Raw genomic sequence first — 24,927 nt, 5'->3', positions numbered from 1 at the left:
CAAACCCCTGTTTGGACATACTTATTTCAGTTTAAGAGTGGCTTATTTCTGTGTGGCTTATATCAATTCACAATCTGTTAAAGCCTGGGTTAAAACGAAAATAAGTGTGTCCTCAACAGGGATTTGTACTAGTTTAACTAAGTCTGCTTTAAAATAGCACCTGTGGTTAAATCAGTGCAATTTTCTCCTGTGGTCAAGCATTCCAGGTTTTCCAGAAAAAGGAGCAAAAGAGGAGGAGGGAAGAAAAATCATTGCGCCCTGCCTTGCAAGTGTTAAGGTGCCAGCCCTCAGTATCTACTGAGAATCTCACAGGAAACTGAACCCAACGATACTGTCATCAGTAATGTTCCAGCTGAAGAAGATGGGCCATGGGAGGATGCAGCTGATCATGAAGAGCAGGAGACAGGAGCAAAATGTCACTGAACATCTCAGGCCCCCGGGCATATTAGGGAAAGCTTGTTTCCATGGTAAAGAAGACCTGCCTATACTGATCTCCAGATTAGAGGGCATTGGTTAGAAGGCTGCAGTAGCTTAGCAGATACCTGGAGGCAAAGGAGGAGAACCCCAAAGTTACTGAAGCACTGACATGTCTGGAGTTGGCTCTCTTGGTTGTATGTGATACCACACGCATGACAGTGCAACTTCTGGAGTCTTGTCTACTTGAAGAGATTTCTGTGGCTAAAATACTGGGCAGTGGATCATTTTTCTAAAGCTAGATTTGCTATCTTTTCCCTTTTAAAGTCTGTGTGAGGGAGGTCTACCTTCTCATGGAGTGGTGTCACAGACCTTTAAGGCACATTCAGCTTGATCAGTAGAATCCTTGTGTACTGACATCGGAGAAGTGTCTTTACTGTAGATCTGTAAGACAGCCAGAGGGGACATCAGCCCATACATAACCTAAATGTTGGAGCTAATGTATTTATTTCCAAAGGTGTGACTTTTGGCAGAGAGGTATTTGGCTGTTGAATGCTAATCTTTCCCACACTCAAGCACAGTAACTGCTTAAGTAGGTCCTAAATGTCTGGACTGGTATAGAGTATCAAGTAGGGGCAATTTTCTTTACTTTCCTTTTTAAGATCTTTCTGTAGTAGTGAAGACTCCCCATGTTTAGCTTAGCATCTGCTTGTCCTATTCTTTTCTACATCAGAATTTATTGAAAGGTTCTGGCTGATGTTCTGATAATCACTAAAGTTGTATGGTCTACCTTCTGTGGAACTGCTTTTATAATATCAAGTGGGAGTCTGTGAGATCCCTACGTCTTTTATATTAGGGGGTTTGTTAACATATAAGTCAGGTATCAAAAATATTGAAACAAAACTGGCAGGCTGAAACAGAGCATGCCCAAAAGCAAAGGTTTTGAAAACTCTGAAGGTGAAAACTGGGTTAAAATGAAGGTAGTCATGCAGCCTTCATCGCCCACATTCAGTACTGCAGCATGAAGCATATTAGACCCAAATTATGCACAAGCCCATGTATAACGCAGTGCAAATGGATGCATAATTTAACTTTCTATTGAATTTGTTCTGCCTAAATCCACAAGAATGTTTTCTTCTGGTTGTGAACTTCACTATAGCATCTGGATTATATTTACATAAATTCTGAAGTAAAAAACCATTCCCTGGATAATGAGGAACAAAGCTCTTTACCCCTTCCATCTTTCTGCAGCCCACCTCCTTGTCCTATATTACAGCCACTAAGGAGAGAGACATAGCTATGTGGTACATCTCCTACTGTTCTGTTTACAAAATACATTCAAGCATTGGCTGCTGTGGCTGCAGTCCTCATGCCTCACTGTTGGATATAATGCCATTATAGAGTGGGCAAACATATGGGGGATGGGTGTTGCCTCGTTGCCACTGGGCATGTTAACAGAATATGGTGCTGCGCTGGCATTGCTCACGTTTCTGGGATGACTCTTAACTGAGTCGCTGGTTGAATCCTAGCAATACGTATAAATGGCAGTAGCAAATTGCATATCTGCTTGCACTGGCCTTTTTTTAATCCTTTGAAATTGTCCACGTTATTACTCAAGCGAAAACAATGGACAGCAGGACGTGTACCTTTGCAAATTGAAATGTAGTCATGCATTCTTTATTTGGCACTACAACAACTGTGTTCTGGTGCTCCAGCAAAGTTTTCAGGCTGGAAACTGAGGTGATGGCTGCATGTTTCTGGGGCTCAAGCGCGTTGCTGGCATTTGCTACAAATGACTCATTAAGTACATGTATATTGAACCACCCCGTCTAAAGGAAAAATGTGATTCAGCACTTAATTTCATCTTGTCTGATGAAAAATTGGCTTGGAATGTGGTGCAGTGCCAAACTGTTCTTTAAAATGGGATGTGTGTATTCCCGCTTGTGGATTGTATCCACTTGAGAACCTTCTGGAAAGCAAAAAGAACAGGAGAACTTGTGGCACCTTAGAGACCAACAAATTTATTTGGGCATAAGCTTTTGTGGGCTAAAACCCACTTCATCAGATGCATGCAGTGGAAAATACAGTAGGAAGATATGTATATACACAGAGAATATGAAGAAATGGGTGTTGCCATACCAACTATAACAAGATTAATCAATTAAGGTGGGCTGTTATCAGCAGGAGGAAAAAAAAAACTTCTGTAGTAGTACTTGTTGGAGCTATATGGGCACCCTCTCCTGGTACCAGGGGTTCAGAGTTTAGGGTTTAAAAGAGCTAAGTGGCTCCAGCTACTATAGTTTCATCTGTATCCCGACTAGAGGCAGGTGTAGGAACCGCCCCTCCATGCCCAGAGCAATTTCACATATGTTTTTATCTAAAACTCTAACTCTTGTTAAATAGAATTACTGACTAGTGGTAAATAACTTTGCCATTGTGTACTTTTTTTTTTAGACTGGATCCAGGGTCCTTTGATGTTCTTGATCATGCCAAACAGGCCTCTAAGGTTCTGGACTGGAAAGGTGGATTTAAGTTTTGTGTGTGCTCTTCCATGTTTCCGAAGGCAGATATATGTTCCCAGGGTTTGTTCTGTCTTAATGAAGCTCATTCCTGAATTTCTGGCTAATGTTTAGGGCCTTCACACTGAATCTGTGCAGGCAAGAAGGCTGTTACCTCACCAGGAGGCTTTACAAACCCAGTCCCTGAGAAGGGACAAGCAGGTCTCCTTTGGCTTTAAAGCCAGGCAAGTTAGTCAACACTGCAAAAGTCTATGCCAAGAGGATTAGGCTCCCTTGCTATAGTGCTATAGGCTCCATTTCAACAGGCAGAGAAGCCTCCTCAGTTCCTGGAAGTGATTGTCAGGTAACAGTCAGAGGTCCATATTAGTTTGAGGCTTATTTTAGTGTGGTAGCAAATTGTTCTTAAACTTGTTCTCCATCCCTTCTCCAGTAGCTGATGCGCTAAGTTTCATGGGGACATGAACCCCACGGGAGAAAGCAGGCTGTGTGTATTTCTTTTTTTGTAAAGTACTCTGCAGCCTTCTTGGGGATTTCTTATGTGAGTACCCCGGTATTGCTCATCACTAAGGCTAAGATTTTTCAATGGTTATTTTTAGTAAAAGTCATGGACAGGTCATGGGCAATAAACAAAAAATCACAGAAACCACAACCTGTTTGTGACTTTTGGTGCTATGACTCCATGGTTTCCCCTGTCACCGTGGTGGCTGGGAGCTGCGGGGTTCCTCCTCTGCCCACGGCAGCTGGAAGCTGCAGGGGGCGCCTCCTCCCTTCACCCTCAGCAAGTGGGAGCTGCAGAGTGACCATATTTCCCAGAGACAAAACAGGACACCCCCAGCCGCTCGCCCGAAAGATGTGTGTCCTCCCCACCCCGTGAGTCTGTCGCCTGTGGCTGGAACTTTACAGGGGCCCTCTGATGGTGCTGTCACCTGTTGCTGGAACCCTGCTGGGGACCCGCTAGCTGCCAGCTCCAGTCCTGCAGCCCAAAATGTCAGGGAGGTCTCTAGAAGTCAGGGATTCCGTTACCTCCGTGACATAAACGTAGCCTTACTCATCAACCTTAGGGTGCTTAAATATATTGAGGAGCATAATCTGCAAATATGGAAATCTTTGGAACAGGGAGTTAGGGTTGTTCCGTAGTCTTGAGGTCTGTTTATCCTTCTGTCAGTGGGCAGAGTAGAAAAACACATAGGCAAACATTGGGTGCTAATTTTTATGCAGCATGTATGAACCATCAAGGCTGATTGACCTGGTGATGACAGGCTTGCTACGTCTGACTCTGTGTCTGGCAGCAGCATGGCATAGGCGTGCTAGATTCATAGATTCCAAGGCCAGAATGGACCATTGTGATTAACTAGTCTGACCTCCAGTATTACACAGGCCATAGAACTTCTGCAAATTTATTCCTAGAGAAGATCTTTTAGAAAAACATCCAATCTTGATTTAAAAATTGTCCGTGATGGATAAGGTCTGTCCATAATATCTGCAGGTGTTAGTTACATTGCTTAATGCACTATTGTAAAGTGCTAGGATATTATAGTGATGAGTGCAATTTAAGGACCCATAAAGAATAAAACACTATCACACAAGTGGAATGGTTTTGAATGGTGGGATCCCTGGCTAATCTCTGCTACTTCCATTTCGTTACAGATTTTCTTGCTGTGAAGGATTTTTCAGTTTAACTTTGCAGGTAAAATTGCATTGCTCTGGATTGATGTGGTTACCTCTGTGATGATAGTTCAGTGTGTCAAGGGAAAGCAGATATAAAGTATTCACCATTCTTCTTTTTCCTCTAACTCCGTTTCACCCAAAAATCTCTACCATGAGTTGCCTTACCTCTAATTTATTTCAGACTTTTAAAATCTACATTAGATACTGTGTCAGGTTGCCATTTAAAATAATCTGTTTCTAAAAAATGTTAAATTAGCACACTGAAAATTATGAAACTAATAAATTTGCGCTATAGATGTTGTTTCTTGCTAGCTAGGCTAGGCTTTCTTGTTTATTGTCACTTTGTTTTTCATGCACCTGTACAGTTACTCAATTTTGGGGTCTTCAGAGAAATGTTTGTGTGGGTGGTATGAGAATGAGTTATCTTAAACCGACAGAAATATTTCTGTTCTTTAAAATTTAAAGTTTCATGCAAGGTTCTACTCTGGGTGGTGCACCTTTATTAGCTAGTTTTTAGAAGCAGAATGTGTTGTCCTGATTCCATTATGCACAGTGGCATTGATATGATTAATGATATTATTTCATTATGTTACCATTCCAGTTCTGTATTTAAAGGTCTGGGTTTCCATTATTAAGTATGGTTTAGTGCCTAGGTATTTTAGTGATAATGGTGCATTCTTAAGTACTTGGAATTATTAAAAAAAAACCTCTCTAAACTCACCATTTATTGGATTCATCTTTGTTTAGTGACAAGAGGTTTGTGAGAACTGCTGCTCCCTATTAATCTTTTAAATCAGGAGTTACTTGGGGAAGGGCAGGGGAATAATTTTCCAGTATCAGCAAGTGAAATGAGATTAAAAATAGATGGGGCCAATCGTTAGGAATCATTAAACTAAAAGACCCACCCCTTCATTACAGCAACATCACTATTTCTTTATTCCTTGCTGCATTGGAAAGTTTGGTTTGGGGGGGTGGGAGAGATATTGATCACTTATTGGCTTGAAACTTCCCCAACGTGGCTGACTCCTTTTAGGCTAGGAAGGACTCATGCTGCTAAACTTTCACCCATTGAGTTCCATTTGCTCTGCCAGGGGTTCAAAGGATCAGGAGGTTTTAGTTTGTTTTTTGAGTCCAGGGAGACTAAGGTGAAAGAGCTAAACCTTTTGTCAACGCTTGCTAAACTGTGACGGAGTTTGTCATCTGGGCAGAGCAAAGCAGGTTTTTTCCCCGAAAAGGATTCTTGCTGCCTTCTATCCATGGCAGCAGCGCACATCCACCCAGAATGCCAAGATCTAGGGAATCATTTGACACTGATACAGGAGACAAACCATGAACCAGAAATGATCCTCCATAGCCAACCATACAGGAATTCCTTTGCAGTGGCATAGAAAAAGGGATGTGTGTCGGCTCCATATTTGTGTTCCCCCTTTTCAGTGGGGAGGTAATGGTTCTGCTGTGTGTGCTTATGTTTGTATTATAATAAACATTGCATACCATCCTAGAATATTTGGAAATGTCTTCTGCAGTTGAACTATGTTAATTTATTGGCCCTAATAAATTGGAAGAAATCTTGCTCAATTGGATGTTGTAGCACTACCAGAAAAAGATGATTAGTAATGTTTTCAAAAGCATCTAAGGACATGTCTGCTCAAGAAAATTATACATGTGTAAGTTAAGGTGTGAATTTAAACTAATACAGTTACACTAGTACAACTTTCCATGTTATCCCTGTGTAGTTACATCAATTTTACTGGAGTGGTATAACTAGTCTATACAAGAGAGATTTTTGAAAACACCTAAGTGCCTTAGGGCTTATGTTCCATTTTCAAAAATAACTTAGGAGCTCAAGTGTTATGACTTTCAATGACATTGACTCCAAGTGCCTAAATCACTTTTGAAAATGGGGGATGGGCTCCTAAGTAATTTAGATATTTTTGAAATCTTTGCCCCAATGACTTTACTAATGATACATGATAATTGTAACAATAATGAAAGGCTGGTGAATCCAGCTCCTAAAATGCTGTCTCATCTGAAAGAATAGGTCCTTTTGCTAAGACCTGGTCAACACTGAAAATTTAGGTTGACCTAGCTACATCTCTCAGGGCTATGAAAAATTTTATGCTCTGTGCAATGTAGTTAGGTCAAATGTAGATGAAGCTAGGTCAATGGAAGAATTTTTCTGTCGATCTAGCAACTGCCTCTTGGAGAGGTGGATTTACTACATCGACGGAAGACTCCCTTCCGTCTACACTGCAGTGGTGTAGTTACAGCTGTAGTGCTTGTAGTATAGATCTCGAGTAAATCTCATTGTTTCCTTGGACTTTGGCTGCTCTGCTGGATTACGGGCAGCCCAACCAGATTAGCCTATATTTCCTGCTGAATTGTCACCTTCCTTTTCCCTCCTGCTGCAACCTGGACCCTAGCTTTGGATCGCTGATCCCCTGTTGCTCGGCTCCTTACAAGGAGCATGTGCTGTAATCCTGTAACTGCTCCCTTGTCAGGAAAGTTGGAGAGCAACAAATCCCAGCAGGAAACAGAAAACAAAATGTCAGGCACTGGTTGGAGCAAAATGGTGAATTCCACAGCAAAAATCTAGAATCATGTGGCATTTTTCCAAAATGCCAATGGAATCTGGGTCCCTAACTGAGATGAATGGGGCAGCTCATGCCTCTTCAGAGCGACTGTTTGAGGCTCTTTGCAGGCTCGGGCAGATCTCACTGTGTTGGATTTTGCTCAGTTCACATTTTCAGGGTTATCAATGGCATAATGCAAATATGAGAGCTATAAACATTAACTTTTTTAACATATAAGATGAGGTTCTGGAGTTTAATCCTGTGGCAACAGATTAATTCTGAGGTATGTTCTGCAGATTAAGAATAAACAGGCTGGTCTATAAGACGGTCTACTACTTTGTTATTGTAGTGTTTTTCACAGTGGAGACCCATGGTTGGTCCTTAGGTGGTTGGTCCTTAGGCACTACCATAATAAGCATGACGATGAAAATCTTCTCAAAGTGGTAAAATAGAGATTGCTTTTAAGGTCATGGTATTGTATCTTAATCTATGCAAGTTTCAGTAGTTAGACTCTACATAACTTGCTGCTACTTCAGAATCTTGAGTCTTTCATGGTAGAAGACCATTGTTTGGTACAGAAAGGTGGTGACAATATGTTCGTGCAGTGATGGTCTCGGGCCTCACAGGAGTATGTAAGAGGAGCATACTTACATTTAACAAACTTCAAGAATGATGATGATGTAAATATTTAACTGCTAAGAAACAAATGGAGCCAGGATGCATTTTGAAGTGAACAAAGGGCTATGTAGTTGAGCAGCTTATAAGAAATCATTTTGTGCAGTAAATAAGCTTACAGATGACACCAAGTGCTTAGACAGCACAATGATAGGGGCCTTAGAAATTCCAAAGAGGTGTGTGCTTTTTAGCAGTATGTTAGTCATTTAAATGTATTGCATGGAATTTGTTGTTTGGCAGTCATCCTAATTAAAGTGAATGTGCTAGTTATTGGAAGCCTGAGTGGATTTTACTGTACCTGCACTGCTAGAAGTCACCATTATAGAGATACATTGAAGGTTACCATTGCCTTGCATGAACATAATGTTATCTGGGTAAATGAATCACTGAGTAAATAGGGTCCATTGATAAATCAGGGTTCCATGGTGGCCTCTCAGGCAAAAATGCTGTCCAGCTCTTCGTAGAATGCACATATACCTAACTCATTACTAAAGCCCCAGTCATTGTCTTGGGTATTCTTCTAGTTTTGCTGTAGCTCCTTAGCTTTAATGTGGTATCAAAAAGGTTCCTGAGAGTATCTCTTCTCCATTTGCTCTGATAGCCTCCAGTGTTTAATGGAAAGATCAGACTGGACATCCTTCCTCTCTGGAAGCAAGTCCAGGACCTCTTGACAGGACCATGTGGAATGTTAAATTTCCCAGCTAACAGTTGTGTTTTAGAAAGCTACAAAGTTAAGGGTTAGGCCAAGGTGTGCTGAAACCACAGCGTATTGTGCTGACCAATATCGTCTCATTGTTTCCTTGTACTCCCTTCTCTCTCTTTAGCTGTGTGTTGTCTCTTGTTTTATACTTAGTCCATGCCCCAAAGAGCTTACAGTCTGTCTTTTTTGTTCTGTCTGTACAGCACCTAGCACAATGTGGTTCTGGTTCATAACTGGGACTCCTAGGTGCTATGGTAACACAAATAATGTTTCACTTTTAATTAGAAAAAAATAAATTGAGGAAATTATTCTGTCACCCCAACAATCCTAACTCTGCCCTGTAATGCTGCCTGAGAACAGCCAAAAAATTTTAGACTATCTTTCTTTATGCAAAATGCACATCAGTTAATCTCATTAGTAACACAACTAGAATATTTTACTCTTAATTATACAATAGCTGCACAGACTCCTTAGCTTAGTGTTGGACATTGATATCTGGCCCCGAGTAAGGAATACTTATCTAACTCCTGATTGCCTTCAGTATGCTGGTTACTCATTCACTCTATTCCCAAATATTCCCTGTATCAGTTATACAGGTCTTATTACACAGATTGTGAAACAATGGCACTTGTAAGGAAAAAGCAATGGCTAGTGGGATGATGACAAAGCATCCCAGTAGTGTTCAGGACAGGGACATCTTTTTGTTCTGTGTTTGTACAGCGCCTAGCACAGTGGGATCCTGGGCCATGACTGGGACTCTTAGGTGTTATGATAATACAAATAATAATTTAGTCTAGATACATATACAAAAACAGTTACATATACAAACAAAGCTGTGGTTAACATTTTCAATATTCCCCACAAATTGTATGTGTGTATTCTCTACAAAGTATGTAGTGTTGGTTGCTTATAGTGCTACATAGACTGAGCTGGTGTGTGTATGTTAATTTTACGTGTCTATATTTTCTGAAGTAGAACTGTAACTTTAAATTCTTAGGTGAATGGTTATTTCGTCAGTAAAGTACTTTCCCTTTTTATGGTTACTTCTTGAAGTAATAGTTTTTTTTAACCTTAGCTGCAGGTCAGCAAAGCTTTTTGTCTGGGAATTAGTTATGCTGGTCTATGTTTGCAGTGATACTACAAATATCTAGGATATTCATTAACTTCTGTTATGAGTTGCCTTCTCCAAGAGAGTCCTCACAATGTGCTGTTTGTGGTTACCAGAGGAGGTTGGTGCAAGTGCTAAGTAGAAGTTTCAGAAAAGGATAAGCATTTGCTTGTTGCTCAATAATACAGCCTGCTGAGGAAGTAAGTCTTTCCTCCTAAGTGACAGATGGATAAACTAGCTAGGCAAAACTTCTGCCCACACTTTCCATTCTATGGCATTCATTTTCTGTGAGATGGTTCAGAGTAAACTTTTTGATGCTGGGAAGGATGGAGAAAACTGACTGAACTGTATCGTGGGTGTTCTGTTGTGTTTTTTCTCTTGATCATTGCTTCTGAACTGTGTAAAATAAGGCAATCTGTATGATAAAAAGGCAGACAGTATTCGGAAGTTAAGCCTTATTGTGACTGGGGAGTGGATATTTAAATAATTTATTATGAGAGTGTTGCTATACCTACACACACAAACCCTTCCCCTTCTCCCTGTCTTTCCCAAACAATATTGCTAGTACTAAACCTGCAAAGAGTAAATTATATGACTGAAGAGGCTAACTGAACTCCAGCACTGAGTGGAATGACCAGAACAGAGACACTAATAGATTCCCTGGACCTACTTCTGGATGATCTTTTGATGGGTATTTTCAGCTGCTCAATTTATAGGACAGAAGAAAAGTGCCGCATGTTGATTTTAATGAGTATGGCAGATAAGAGGCAAGTAAGTATCTACTTACTCGCAGTTTAACTCATTATTATGTGGCAACCCACGTACTTACTGTTACTTCCTATGGCATATAGTGATTGAGAAAAGACTTAAAACCCACAAAAATCAGTTGAGCTGCTTGCTTATTAAAGTCATAACGAGTTTCTGTCTTCTTGATTCACTGCCTCTTACTCTGTGATATACTATAGCTGATTTTAAGAATATAATTGTGGTGTTTATTTCTACATGAAATTTATTTTAGGCAGCCCCCAGGTTTTCAGTTTTCTGTGCATTGTAGATTTTTGTATTGAAAATGCATAACGCTACTCTTTAGAAGTCAAGTTGCTAGAGATGTTGAGGGCTTAAAAGCAGCTTTGGCAGCCTACAAAGGCATTGGAATTCTGTGTTTGGCTTTTGGCATCTAGGAGACATTATTAGGATTTTGGTGCCGGAGGAAGGAGTATCTCTTTTTCTGCCCACGTTTTGGGAGGCATATGTTTTTTGGTATCTTAGTTTTCTACATCAGCAATTATTGACAGTAACTTCTAGCCCTAGTGCATCCTTCCCCTATATTTGCCACTACTTTCAAGAAAAGTGAATAAGCACTGCAGCTGCTCAGAAATTTTCCACTGAAACTGTTTCATCGGGAAAATGCCAATTTCGCCGAGCAAATTGTTCTGTCAAATCTATGAGTCAACAATTTTTTTTTTGTCGAAACGTAGCAGAGTACTAGGGTGGTCTGCCTCCTCACCTCCACCGTTGCTCTGGGGGATGGAGAGGCAGAGTAAGAGTAGTCTTCCAGATTGTGTAGGTGACTTAAGAGCAAAAGTCCTCTTGAAAGTCAATGGCAATCACTGAGGTGCTTTTGAAAATCTCCCCAGTGTGCTTTGAGAAGCTGTCCCTCCAGAGACTGCATCTTGCAGATCAAAAGCAATAAAAGCAAACAAAAATATACCTCAAGGTATTTGAGTTAAATGTTACATGTGTAATTCTTCTTCTGAAACATTGACTAATGCTTGATCAAATGAACCAAAATTAGAAACATCTGCAAGTGTAAGCAATTGAGCTGAATTGTGTACAGAAGTGCTTGTGACATGAAAAGGTTGTTTTCATAGAATATCAGGGTTGGAAGGGACCTCAGGAGGTCATCTAGTCCCAACCCCCTGCTCAAAGCAGGACCAATCGCCAGCTAAATCATCCCAGCCAGGGCTTTGTCAAGCCTAACCTTAAAAACCTCAAGGAAGGAGATTCCACCACTTCCCTAGGTAATCCATTCCAGTGCTTCACCACCCTCCTAGTGAAAAAGTTTTTCCTACTATCCAACCTAAACCTCCCCCACTGCAACTTGAGACCATTATTCTTTGTTCTGTCCTGTTGCTGATCGGGAGGGACTTAAGCAGGATTCAAGAGAATTGGAAATGGACCTATCCAGGCATGGGATTTCTAATCCAGACAGGTTTCAGAGGAACAGCCGTGTTAGTCTGTATTCGCAAAAAGAAAAGGAGTACTTGTGGCACCTTAGAGACTAACCAATTTATTTGAGCATGAGCTTTCGTGAGCTACAGCTCACTTAAGAGTGTGCATGCCACAGAGATGGTGCAATGTGGGGTTGCTTGAGGTTTTCTTTTAGGACAGATAAGCAGCTTGACTGAGTACAAAGAGGGGACAGAGCTAGTGTGTGTCTATGTAAGGGAACTGAAATATGGATGGAATGAAAGAGGAAGTAAGTGAAGCCTTCAAATGTCTGTTTACAAACTCCTCTGCTTGTCATGCTTCAGAGTAGCACACAGAGTTCAGAGGAGACAAAGTATAGGAAGAGAACAGGAGGAGAGAACCTGCTGGTTTCTCTCACTTTTGCCTTTCAGTGTAGAAAAGAGGAGGCACACTTACACACAGTTGAAGGTGGTAAAGAGCTGTGGTGAATTAGCTATCAGTACATGAAGAACAGTGAAATTGCTTGGTCAGGAGCTGAACAGCTGAAGGAACATAAGGCAAACAGTTCTGGATTTTTTCCAGAGTCATTCAGTAGAGTTTATGGGAGAGGAGTCTGACAAACAATCAAATAAATGTTTTCATAGACTCTTTAACCCGAATAGAATTTTATCTTGACGGACAAATTTACCTTGGTTAGACACCATCAGAATATCTTTCAATTCTTAATTCTGATTGATTAGAAATCTGCAGCTGCAGTACTGATGTGAGGAAATGCCTTTCACCAGTAGCTAGAACCTAGTTTCTCATCTGGAGAAGCATTTGCAAAAAATGTAAGTTTCCTAGAAGCTTGTCTTTTGTTCCTAAAACTCAGAAATGTTTCACTGGAGTAACTGTCAATATTTGGCTATCTCAATTTACATGACTTGTAAAACAGGGCAGGTACTCAAATACATTAGCTTTTATGTATGTGTGAAGTTGGGTTAATATTCAGCTTGAAAGGGTCTTGATAGAGAACTCTGGTAGAGATTAAATGGTAAAATAAGTCTTAAGTTCTCATCAGGACACATTGCAAAATGGATTTATGGATTGAAATAGCATTTAATAGAGCTATAGCTTGTTAGTATAGTATGTTTTCTTTCCCCAGGAGGAGATACCTGAAGACGATACCTGCAGTCAGTACCTTGAAAGCAGGATACATTAATGTTAGTGACTGAAACGTAGGGAGAGAGGAGTAAAGATCAGAGCAGTTGACAGTTAGGACTTCTAGATCCTGTTTCCAGCTCTGCGTTTGACTTTTGGAATAACCTCTGCATCAGTAGACTTTGTGTAATACTTCATAGGTACTAAACCTTACAACATCACTGAAAAGTCCTTTGAGGGCTTAAGATGAAAAGTGCAGCAGAAGTGCAAAGTATTATAAACATAGAGCGGTACCAGTTTCCCATCCATGCAAATGTTCTGGATATTAAAAAGGCTATTTGCTTAGCTGGAGTTGATGTTATGACTGAGGGAGTTGTGCAGTCTCTCATAGTTACAATAAAGATGGGCCAAACTGCCACCAGCACTTCAGTCTACTAGAAACCAGCCTCTTTCACATTCTTGTGGACTCTTTCCCTGGGTGTGAGAGATGCTTTGAAGATTGCTTAGTATTTGGAGTTTTGGCCCTTTCTTTAGATTTTCAGAAGAAATAATTTAAGTATTTTAGTTCTCATAGGCATTTTGCATTCAAAGGCTTCAAGATGTATTGTGTGCTTCTAGGTCAAATGCTTCCCAGGGACCAATGAGTATAACACTGAGGCCATGTCTACAGTGTTACTTACAGCACAGCTGTGCTGCTGTAAGAGTGCTCCTGTACCCGTGTTATGCTGACGGGAGAGAGCTCTCCTGCTGACTTTTTAAAACCAGCTCAAAGAGTGGCGGTAGCTATGATGGTGGGAGAATGTCTCTCGCTCACATATCGCTGTGCCCACGAGCGCTTATGCTGGCAAAATTTATGTCAATCAGGGTTGTTGGTTTTTTTTTTCACACCCCTGACCGACAAAAGTTTTGCTGACGTAAGTGCTAAGAGATGTTCAAAATCAAGTACTTAGTTTCTCATTAAGTCCAAGTTTGGTACAATGCTTGTGGGTTTCACTACTACAAGTCACAACTCACACATAGTGGTGAAGCCTTCAGAGAAGAATTAGTGCTTTTAAAAGCCATTCCCTCAGCAGCGTCCCATCTATGCTGGGTTTAAAACCAATATTTGCCAGATGTTTTAGGTAAACTTTGTTTAAAGGCTGATTAGCTGGCAAGTGCAAACAGTCAAATCTTGCTGCTCAGGGCCTAACTAAGACACACATACAAATATTGTATGATTCTGCATGTCCTGTTCAACTAATATGTATGTATTTAGCTATGTAACTTATATGATTAGTCAAGTGGCTAGTGCATTGTGGACTCCTGGTGCTATCACAGTATAAATAAATGTGTATATATTAAGTTTGTAAATATGTATTATGGTCAGAGTCAAGATTGTGAAAGGTGTAAGGTGAATTTTTAAAGGTAGGCAACACTCATAGTGGGATGTTTATAATTACCTGTACTGGTCATGTCCATACTTTAGTAATCCTTAGTGTTTGTTAACTGTAAAGTTCTTACTATGCATTTGTAGATTAACCAATGGAACTACTTTAACTAGGGATTTACAAAGTTTTTGTGGAGGAAATTCCTAGGTTTTTATAAAAAGAAATACATGGAAAAAGGAGTCTAGGCTGCATTGGATCTCTTTAAAATATAAGCTGATAGAGGCACAATAGCTCTTAGCTGAGCTAACTAAATTCAGTGCTTACATTTTTAAGCACTCAATGGGTACAATTATGAGTTAGTTTTCTTGTAGTCCAAGGAGAATTTCAAGATGCTGAATAGGGTCAGGTTCTAGAACCTATCAGCTCTGTGGGGGGTTAGCCAAGTAGCCAAGGGCCTGTGGATAATACTCTATATTACAGGTTTCAGAGTAATAGCCGTGTTAGTCTGTATTCGCAAAAAGAAAAGGAGTACTTGTGGCACCTTAGAGACTAACCAGTATGCATCCGATGAAGTGAGCTTTAGCTCACGAAAGCTTATGCTCAAATAAATTGGTTAGTCTCTAAGGTGCCACAAGTACTCCTTTTCTTTTTACTCTATATTACAGCTTTTGTTGCCCAGATACTTGGTGAAGGAGTGCCCCAGGAGAGTTTCTGCTGGCAGAGCGAGCTCCAGCTCTGAGAAGAGGCATTTGGACAGGTCTCCTGGCAGCTTTCTTTAAATCCTGCTCACTTTGCTTTCAACCTCTAAAATTTAAGTGCTTCAGAGTTTAACTGGCTTGTCCGTAAAACAGTTCCCTTCTACTCCAAAACTTTAATAGCAAAGTTTGAAAAATTTACCAGATAAACCCTAACCTGAGGATTTCAGTCTACTAGCCAGAGTGAAAAGTACTTGTGTGTCCCCCCTCCCCTCCTTCGCTTTAAAAGAAAAACTGTGTGGTGATTGTATTGTATTTGATGGCATATTGTCAATCAGCATTCTGTTCATTAATTTTTTGAAAAGTGACTTAACTCTCATTTTTATTATATTCTTTCCCTTCCTTGCTTCATTCATTTTTTCTTTTTCCTTACCCCACGATCTATTACTGAAAAATTCCTAGGCCTTGGGTACATGGAGGTTTTAAAGCCAGATTAAGTGCACTATGACACAATTCATTATGGCTCACGGACTCTGCATTTATTATGAATTCTGGAGTCCTCTTTCATAAGAATGGCCATACTGGGTCAGACCAAAGGTCCATCTAGACCAGTATCCTGTCTACTGACAGTGGCGAATGTCAGGTGCTCCAGAGGGAGTGAACCTAACAGGTATTGATCAAGTGATCTCTCTCCTGCCATCCATCTCCACCCTCTGACAAACAGAGGCTAGGGACACCATTCCTTACCTGTCCTGGCTAATAACCATTAAAGGATGTAACCTCCATGAATTTATCCAGTTCTCTTTTAAACCCTGTTATAGTTCTAGCCTTCACAACCTTCTCAGGCAAGGAGTTCCACAGGTTGACTGCGTGCTGTGTGAAAAAGAATGTCCTTTCATTTGTTTTAAACCTGCTGCCCATTAATTTCATTTGGTGCCCCCTAGTTCTTATGGGAACAAGTAAATAACTTTTCCTTATTCACTTTTTCCACACCACTCATGATTTTATATACCTCTATCATATTCCCCCTAAGTCTCCTCTTTTCCAAGCTGAAAAGTCCTAGCCTCTTTAATCTCTCCTCATATTGGACTTGTTCCAAACCCCTAATCATTTTAGTTGCCCTTTTCTGAACCTTTTCTAATGCCAGTATATCTTTTTTGAGATGAGGGGACCACATCTATACGCAGTATTCAAGATGTGGGCGTACCATGGGTTTATATAAAGGAAATAAGATATTCTCCGGCTTATTCTCTGTCCCTTTTTAAATGATTCCTAACATCCAGTTTGCGTTTTTGACTGCCGCTGCACACTGCATGGACATCTTCAGAGAACTATCCACGATGACTCCAAGATCTTTCTCCCAATTAGTTGTAGCTAAATTAACCTCCATCATATTGTATGTATAGTTGGGGTTATTTTTTCCAATGTGTATTACTTTACATTTATCCACATTAAATTCCATTTGCCATTTTGTTGTACACTCAGTTTTGTGAGATCTTTTTGAAGTTCTTCACAGTCTGCTTTGGTCTTAACTATCTTGAGGAGTTTAGTATTGTCTGCAAACTTTGCCACCTCACTGTTTACCCCTTTCTCCAGATCATTTATGAATAAGTTGAATAGGATTGGTCCTAGGACTGACCCTTAGGGAACACCACTAGTTACCCCTCTCCATTCTGAAAATTTACCATTTATTCCTACCCTTTGTTACCTGTCTTTTAACCTTTTCTCAATCCATGAAAGGATCTTCCCTCTTATCCCATGACAACTTAATTTACGTAAGAGCCTTTGGTGAGGGACCTTGTCAAAGGCTTTCTGGAAATCTAAGTACACTATGTCCACTGGATCCCCCTTGTCCACATGTTTGTTGACCCCCTCAAAGAACTCTAATAGATTAGTAAGACATGATCTCCCTTTACAGAAACCGTGTTGACTTTTGCGCAACAATTTATGTTCTTCTAGGTGTCTGACCATTTTATTCTTTACTGTTGTTTGAACTAATTTGCCCGGTACTGACGTTAGACTTACCGGTCTGGAATTGCCAGGATCACCTCTAGAGCCCTTCTTAAATATTGGTGTTATATTAGCTATCTTCCAGTCATTGGGTACAGGAGCTGATTTAAAGGACAGGTTACAAACCATAGTTAATAGCTCTGCAATTTCACATTTGAGTTCTTTCAGAACTCTTGGGTGAATGCCATCTGGTCCCAGTGACTTGTTACTGTTAAGTTTCTCAATTAATTCCAAAACTACCTCTAGTGACTCTTCAATCTGTGACAATTCCTCAGAGTTCCTCAAAGTGAACTAAATTTGATAAAAATTGAGTTAGTTCGGTATATAGTTTATTCACACAGTGCTGCTGTGCCCTACTTTAGTAGTCCTCTGATTGCTATCTCACACAGCTATGCAGGCAACCATTACTGACATGTCTGTTTACCTGTGTACCCTCCACTGCTCTGGTGTCACATTGACTGGGTGCCTCCTCCCCTATTTAAAAACTGGCATGGTGCCAGAATTGGCCTATTTGCTCCTGGATTTGACTATATCAGCATTGCTGCAATAGTTCTTCAGAAAACTTACAACATGCCTCCAGCAGCCTCTTGGAGCCATGCTGGAACCCTGGATCTTATTGCCACCTGGGGAGAAGCATTGGTGCAGGGAGCTCTTGTGGCCAGCTAATGAAATAAAGCTCTTTTTGTGCACACTGCTAAGTAGAGGTCCGTGAGGGCTCACAACTGGGACACCAACTAGTGCAGGATAATAGAGCAAACAGCTGAGGAGAATGTACTGTACATTACAACCAAGGATGCCAGGAAAAGGTACAGCAGTGGAAATGTGATCTGTGTTTTTTTTGAGGAGCTACACAGGATTTGATCAGTTACACCACCACTGAACCCTACAAGTTGTGGACCCTGCTGCCCACCTTGATACCTCAAGGATGAGCACTAAGAGTCCTCAGACTGAGCAGTGAAGAGCTGTCCCTGGAAAGCCAGGATCTCTTTGGGGCTCAGACCCTGACAGCTGAGCAGGAAGTGAGCCTGATTCCCTGCCAGAAACCTAGGGTAGTATTGGATGTAACCTCAGCATGTAAGTATCTATGTTTAAAACATATTATGCTATACTGCCATGCTAGCTTCAGTTCCTGGTGCTCCATGGCCGCAGATATTTTTGTTGGATGTGAGCTAGAAGCCATCAAGTTTCCAGTCCCCACCTCCTTGCGCCCACACTGTGTCTCTGGTACATGTTTTCAAAATGGCAGCTGCTCCACCTGGGCAGTTGGCTTATGTCTCGTGCTAAAGCCCCAACTATCGACTGTGTTCAAGATCACACGACAGAAGGCACATCCCTATCTACTTGTTTTCCTTTGATTTCCTGCGTCTATCCTGCCCAGTGAATGCCCTCCCCAAACCCCGTTTGCCAGCTCAAAATGGCAGCCAGCAGTATGCAGTCTGCACCCTACACTCCCTCCAACGGCAGATTCAAATAATGAAAACGTGCAAAATTCAATAGTTTGAGCCAATGGTTACAGAAAAAGAAGTTTTGGTTAGTATTCTCACTTTACATGAGGTAGACATGGACATTGCATGTCCATCAAGGTATTAAGACTACAGCTCCTGGCTGAGGTATAAATGCTCTGTAACACACACTCTTCCAGGAAAAGTGCTTTACCTTAGGGATAACAAAGCTGTTAATGGCTTTTTCGCAAGCTTACACAGAGAAGGCAAATGTGCTGATTGTCTGAAGAACAACACCTTTTTTTTTTTTTTTTTTGCACTTTCACCACTTCTTCAGGGGAGATAACGAAGAATTGTTCAATGTGGTCTGGACATTATGTGGGATAGCTTTATGATCATTCCCCTGGTATAGCTCATGATGTCCTTCCACTCCTGCTTGGTGAATCATTTCAGTGTATTTCACTGGTCTGCCCTTTACTTTATTGAATAAGGCTATTCTCTGCCTCCAAACACCAGCGTCAGTGTAACACTGAGAGTCAGGACAGCCTAAAGGGGATTACTATCCAGTTCACCTCTGAATTCCTCCCACTTACCTCTCTGAGACCATGCAAGCACTTACAAGGCACAGCAAAACTGCAAAACCGAACCAGGAAGGTAATTCCGAGCCTCCAAGGCACAATGGCAAACCCGAACAGCATATACTTCACGGAAAAAAATTCCAGTACAGTCCTCCTCATGTGTGCACCACTTTCGAACTCTGAGGTTCCCACAAGACTAGGAAGAAAAGTCAGAAAGGCATATTAAAAATGCTATCATAGCCCCTCTGGAATCTGAACAATAACTGCTTGAGATTTTCCTTACTCTCACAGCCACAGCACCGTCAGAAGCTGAACCCTCAAAGATGGGGCCTTTACCAACAGCTGAGTGGATGACCAGTCTGAGAGGGGAAGAAATGGAGAACTCGGGATGCAATGTTCACAGACCTCGTTGCAGAGTCCCCCAGAACAGCAGAAAGATGGAGGCTGTACTTGAGAATGGAGAGGGGAAAAGAAATGGAGCTGTCCAGAGAGATCGTTGGGGTGGTCAAAGACAGCATCACAGCGGCCAAGGAGAGTAGGCAATGCAGTGCTGTAAACTGGGGCCTAGTCATACTCTGCAGCTTTGGGACAATACAGAATGTTTGCTACAGCCATGCTCTGAGGCCATTCCCTTTACAGATGCTCAGGCCAGTGAAACAGCCTACCTCTTTTCAACAAAAACGAGGCTCTCTTGAGTCATTGAATGCCCCTGATAACTTTGAGTCTAGCCCTTTAACACCAGATGGCCAAAGAACAAGAAGTAGTAGAAGCAAGACATATACTTGCCTGTGACTTGAATTCCTCCTCCCCTTGTGTTCTACCCTGCACTGTGTCAGTTTGAATTTGTTTCATTATTGTTGTAATTAAAGGTTTATTTCTGGTTGCTATGTAATAGACTGAATTTTTAACAGTTTTTATGATAAACTGCATTGATGACTCTTTCTGAAGAGTTAATATGGAAAATCCATAAATTTTAAATAATTCATAAGGATGTACAAAAACCTAGGCACAGATACAAGACAAATTAAAGCTTGCCACAATGTTCCACTTCCTCTACCAATAAGCGAAAAATGCCAGTATCATTCTGGGGTGTACTAACAGGAGTATCTTATGTAGGACCTGGGTAGTAACTGTCCAGCTCCACTCAGCATTATTGAGGCCTCAGCTGGAGTACTGTGTTCAACTCTGGGTGCCACACTTAAGATGGGAAGTAATTGGAGAGAGGTCAGAGAAAAGCAACGAAAGTGATAAATGGTTTAGAAAACCTGACCTATGAGGAAAGGTTAAAAAAACAGGGCATGTTTAGTCTTGAGAAAAGATGACTAAGGAGGGACCCGATTAACAGCATTCAAATATGTTAAGGACTTCTTATAAAGAGGACGGTGATCAGTTGTTCTCCAGGTGCACGGAAGATAGGACAAGAAATAAGGGGTTTAATATGCAGCAAGGGGGATTTAGTAACATTAAGGAATAGTTTGCAGCTGTAAGGTTAGTTACGCTCTGGACCAGGCTTCCAAGGGAAGCTGAATTTTCTGAAAGATCCTAGCATCATGGACCCTGCTAGGGTACCCTGATTTAGGTTTAGAAACCTGCTGCAGTGATCAACCAGCCCTTTGAACACCATGGAGAAATACCCCCTTCTGTTTATAAATTCTGAGCCCTGCCTATAAGGGAACTAAAATACTTAAATTATTTCTTCTGAAAATCTAAAGAAAGGGCCAAAACTCCATAATACTAAGCAATCTTCAAAGCATCTCTCACACCCAGGCAAAAAGTCCACAAGAATGTGAAAGAGGCTGGTTTCTAGTAGACTGACGTGCTGGTGGCAGTTTGGCCCATCTTTATTGTAACTATGAGAGACTGCACAACTCCCTCAGTCATAACATCAACTCCAGCTAAGCAAATAGCCTTTTTAATATCCAGAACATGTGAGAGGAGGGGGAAATAGGCACATGAATCCCATTAGTTGCCCCACTACAATTTGGGAATCCCATGTGCGCAAAGCCATCAATAATTGGAGCATTACCAAGCTTTGTAACCCGGTGCAACAGTACCGTAACCATAGTAGCATCACACCACCTACATGACATAAGAACGGCCATACTGGGTCAGACCAAAGGTCCATCCAGCCCAGGATCCTGTCTTGGGAACCTGGCATTGGCCACTGTCGGAAGAGGGAGTGAACAGAACAGGTAATCCTCAACTGATCCATCCCCTGTTGCCCCTTCCCAGCTTGTGGTAAACAGAGGCTAGGGACACCATCCCTGCCCACCCTGACTAATCGCCATTGGCGGACCTATCCTCCATAAATTTATCTAGTTCTTTTTTGAACCCTGTTATAGTCTTGGCATTCACAGCATCCTCTGGCAAGGAGTTCCACAGGCTGACTGCGTTGTGTGAAAAAATACTTTTGTTTGTTTTAAACGTGCTGCCTATTAATTTCATTTGGTGGCCCCTAGTTCTTGTGTTATGAGGAGTAAATAACACTTCCTTATTTACTTTCTCCACATCAGTCATGATTTTATAGACCTCTATCATATTCCCCCTTAGTCATCTTTTTTCCAAGCTGAAAAGTCCCAGTCTTATTATTCTGTCCTCATATGGTAGCCTTTCCATACTCCTAATCATTGTTGTTGCCCTTTTCTGAACCTTTTCCAATTCTAGTATATCTTTTTTGGGGGTAGGGTGACCACATCTGCACGCAGTATTCAAGATGTGGGCATACTATGGATTTATATAGTGGCAATATGATGTTTTCTGTCTTATCTATCCCTTTCTTAATGATTCCCAACATTCTGTTTGCTTTTTTGACTGCTGCTGCACATTGAGTGGATGTTTTCAGAGAACTATCCACAATGACTCCAAGATCTTTCTTGAGTGGTCACAGCTAATTTAGACCCCATCATTTTGTATGTCTAGTTGGGATGGCCTCAAATGACTTGGCTTGTTGCAGACTACTAAAATTCAGGGGTGGTCAGCTTCCAGCTGGCACTGGCAACTCCCTTCTCCACTAGCATGGGGCACCACACATTGGTATGCTGCCACTGCAAGTCCAGGGTTAGTTCAGCACATATCTCACAAAAGGTTGCAGTTGCCAGCATAGTGGTGTGGAGCATTGTTGGTCCATACTGCTGATAGCAATTCAAAAATGGCATTAGCAATTCAAAATGGCACCAGAAAGGACGTATGCTTTGGAGATGGTGGAAACATGGGATTTTTAAAAAATCTGAACCCACCTGGCTTCTGCTATGCATCCCACAATACCCAGTGAAAAAAATCTCAGAATCCAAACTGCTCATCAGTGAAGCAAAGGACCATAGGATATCCCCAGAGAATGCCATGCATTTAGTATGTCTCAAGCCACCGCCGTACAATTCGGATGTGAATTGAAAGCGCACAGCCATCCCAGGTGCACGCTATTAGTGCAGCTTGTGTGTTGCATGTTAAATAAGACAGATCAAAGCAATCCGATTTATACCCCCATGTGGATGAGCCCTTGTTCTCCATCATCTGCTTCCTCTTTTCTCACTCTCTGCACCCTTTTATCTGTTTTCTTTTTCCAAATGTATTCTAACATCTCAAGTATATTTTTTTCTTTTCTGGTTCCTCCCCTTCTTCTTGCAAGCTCCTTAGGGTAGGGGCCTGTCTTCTAAGTATCTCTAGTGAAGTGCCTACCACATTTGTGCTAGTGGGTTCTTTTTTTAAAAGAAACTTTTTTAACTCATCCATCCATCCTTCATGAATTTGAAAAATGTACCATACATCTAATAGTTGCAAGATTAACCTAATCAGTGGTTCCACTGTCCAGGGGTGATGCCCAAGTGAGAAATCAAGGGCTCCCCAACTCCCCTTCAGCTGTTGGGAAAAGAAGAAAACTGGAATTAATACAGGGTGCTGTCCAATGTTCCCTCTACATTTTTTCCATCCATGGGCAGAACGATTTTTGTTATGTGCACCAATATCGAGATAACGTGCGGGTGTGCATCACCAGTAGAAACAAAAAACCTGGCTATAATATATATTTTTAAAAAGTTACCATAGCGATAATTACTCCAGTCAGGGCAGGTTAGGCATTTTAGAACTCACTACTCAAAGAATTAAATTTAAGCATAAGAGAGAAATAAAAATTATGAAATGCATAGACCAGTCAAAAAACTAAAATAACACACTTTGAAGCAATAAAATTACAGAGAATATATGTCCATTGCGGGAAGTACCAAGAAGTAACAACAACAAGAAGTATGTGTTGGGAGGTAGGGGTAAGTGTGTGTGAGCGAGAGAGAGACTCCGTGCGTATGTGTGCGCTGGCTGCTGGGGAAGTCTGAGAGTCTGTGCGCTGTCTTATTAAGGCACTCACTCACCACTGGAAGGCTTGTTCAGACCTCAGACCGCATCAGCTCTCCTGCTCCTGAGCCCTGTCCCCTCCCCCAGCTCTGTGGAGATGGGGGAATGTGAGCAGGGCGGAGGCGGGCGAGGGGGACACCCTGACATCGTTGCTGGCCCCCCGCCGCCCCGGGCACAGCAAGCAGGAGTGTCTGGGAGCCATTGGCCAGGGCTCCAAGGCAGAGAGCAGGAGCAATGTGGCTGCAAAGCAGCAGTGGAAGGGGCACCTGAACACATGCTGCTGGATGTGCGCTTCTCTGCTAATGAAGTGCGTGCCACTTGATTAACTGCTGGGTAGCTGTGCAACCACGTAACTTAGAGGGAACACAGGTGCTGTCTGAAGATTTTGCTTAGTGGTTCCATCTCTTCTAGCCTCTGGCTAGTAGGTGAGCTGATCATTTTGAAACCCCTTGTGTGTTCCTGCCCCTTCTGACTGCTGAAAGGGAGAAAGAACATTCATTCCCAAGACAGTGATGTTGACCTGATTCTGTATGTTTGGCTGCTGCTGGTCACAGGATTCTCAGTAGTAGCCGTAAAAAAAGAAAGCTAGATTCTGCAGAAATTGGTGGTACTTTCCTGGAAGAGATTGTTACTGCCACAGGTGAATGGACTTTTCAAACTCACATTTTAAAAGGGTCATGCTTACTGCTTGGGTCCTGGAGCTACTAGATTGTCCCTCCCTCTTAGCTCTCACTACCTTATAAAGAAGGGGAATTAGGGTATCCTGCAGAGTTAGGAGCATTTGTAAGATAGCAAGAACTGAAGGGAATAACCAAATAGCTCAGAGACCCTCGAGAGTTAGCAGCTTTCCAGAACACAGGGAGCTAAGGGTAGGGATAGAGGATTATTCACCACTTCAATGTCTTCTGGGAGTTTAAAGAAACTGACTCATAACTGAGACGGTTATGTGTTTATGCATTTGATTTTAGAGCTGAACGTTTGAAGAGTGTAAACCAATGTGTAAACTTTTACACACAGCTTTGCTGACAGTAATCCAATAACTATGAACACTATAAATAACTTTACTATTTAAAAAACATTTTTCTAATACATGTTATGCGTGAGTATGTACATTTGTGTGTTTTAGAAATGGTGCAGTTTCTGAGGGAAGCGAATCAAAGAATCATAACACATCTTGTGGATTTGAAAAATGAATCACTTGTAAACATATATCCTAAATGTCTGAAACTCCATAAAAATTATTTTTCTTAAACTAAAATGACTACAAAATGTGTAGGGCTAGCTTGTTCCTATTAAATGTGTGCAAATTTATCTCTGTTATGGTCATTAGTAGCTAGCCACCAGTGTAAGTGAAGCAGTGCAAATGCCTAGTGTAGGTAGGTCAAGTTGTGATAAATTCTAGTTTGTATAGATGCAGCTCAACCTGGTTTCAAACGGAGTTAAGCAGCAATGGTGCAAACTGTGGCTAAAGTGGCTTTTGTCTGTCTGTGGTAGTGGGGTTACA

The 24,927-nt window shown here is 41.4% G+C and overlaps 1 protein-coding gene across 6 annotated transcripts in view; it reads left to right on the top strand.

Moving 5' to 3' along the window:
• The window catches only part of GSK3B (glycogen synthase kinase 3 beta), a 270,397-nt gene that overhangs the window by 60,210 nt on the left and 185,260 nt on the right, over nucleotides 1-24,927 (top strand). The gene's annotated exons all lie outside the window — the stretch shown is intronic.

The sequence above is a fragment of the Caretta caretta genome, chromosome 1 (genome assembly GCF_965140235.1).
Source record: "Caretta caretta isolate rCarCar2 chromosome 1, rCarCar1.hap1, whole genome shotgun sequence".
Taxonomy (NCBI): Eukaryota; Metazoa; Chordata; order Testudines; family Cheloniidae; genus Caretta; species Caretta caretta.
The sequence above is the reverse complement of the archived record's forward strand: the minus strand, read 5'-3'. Positions and strand labels throughout refer to the sequence as shown.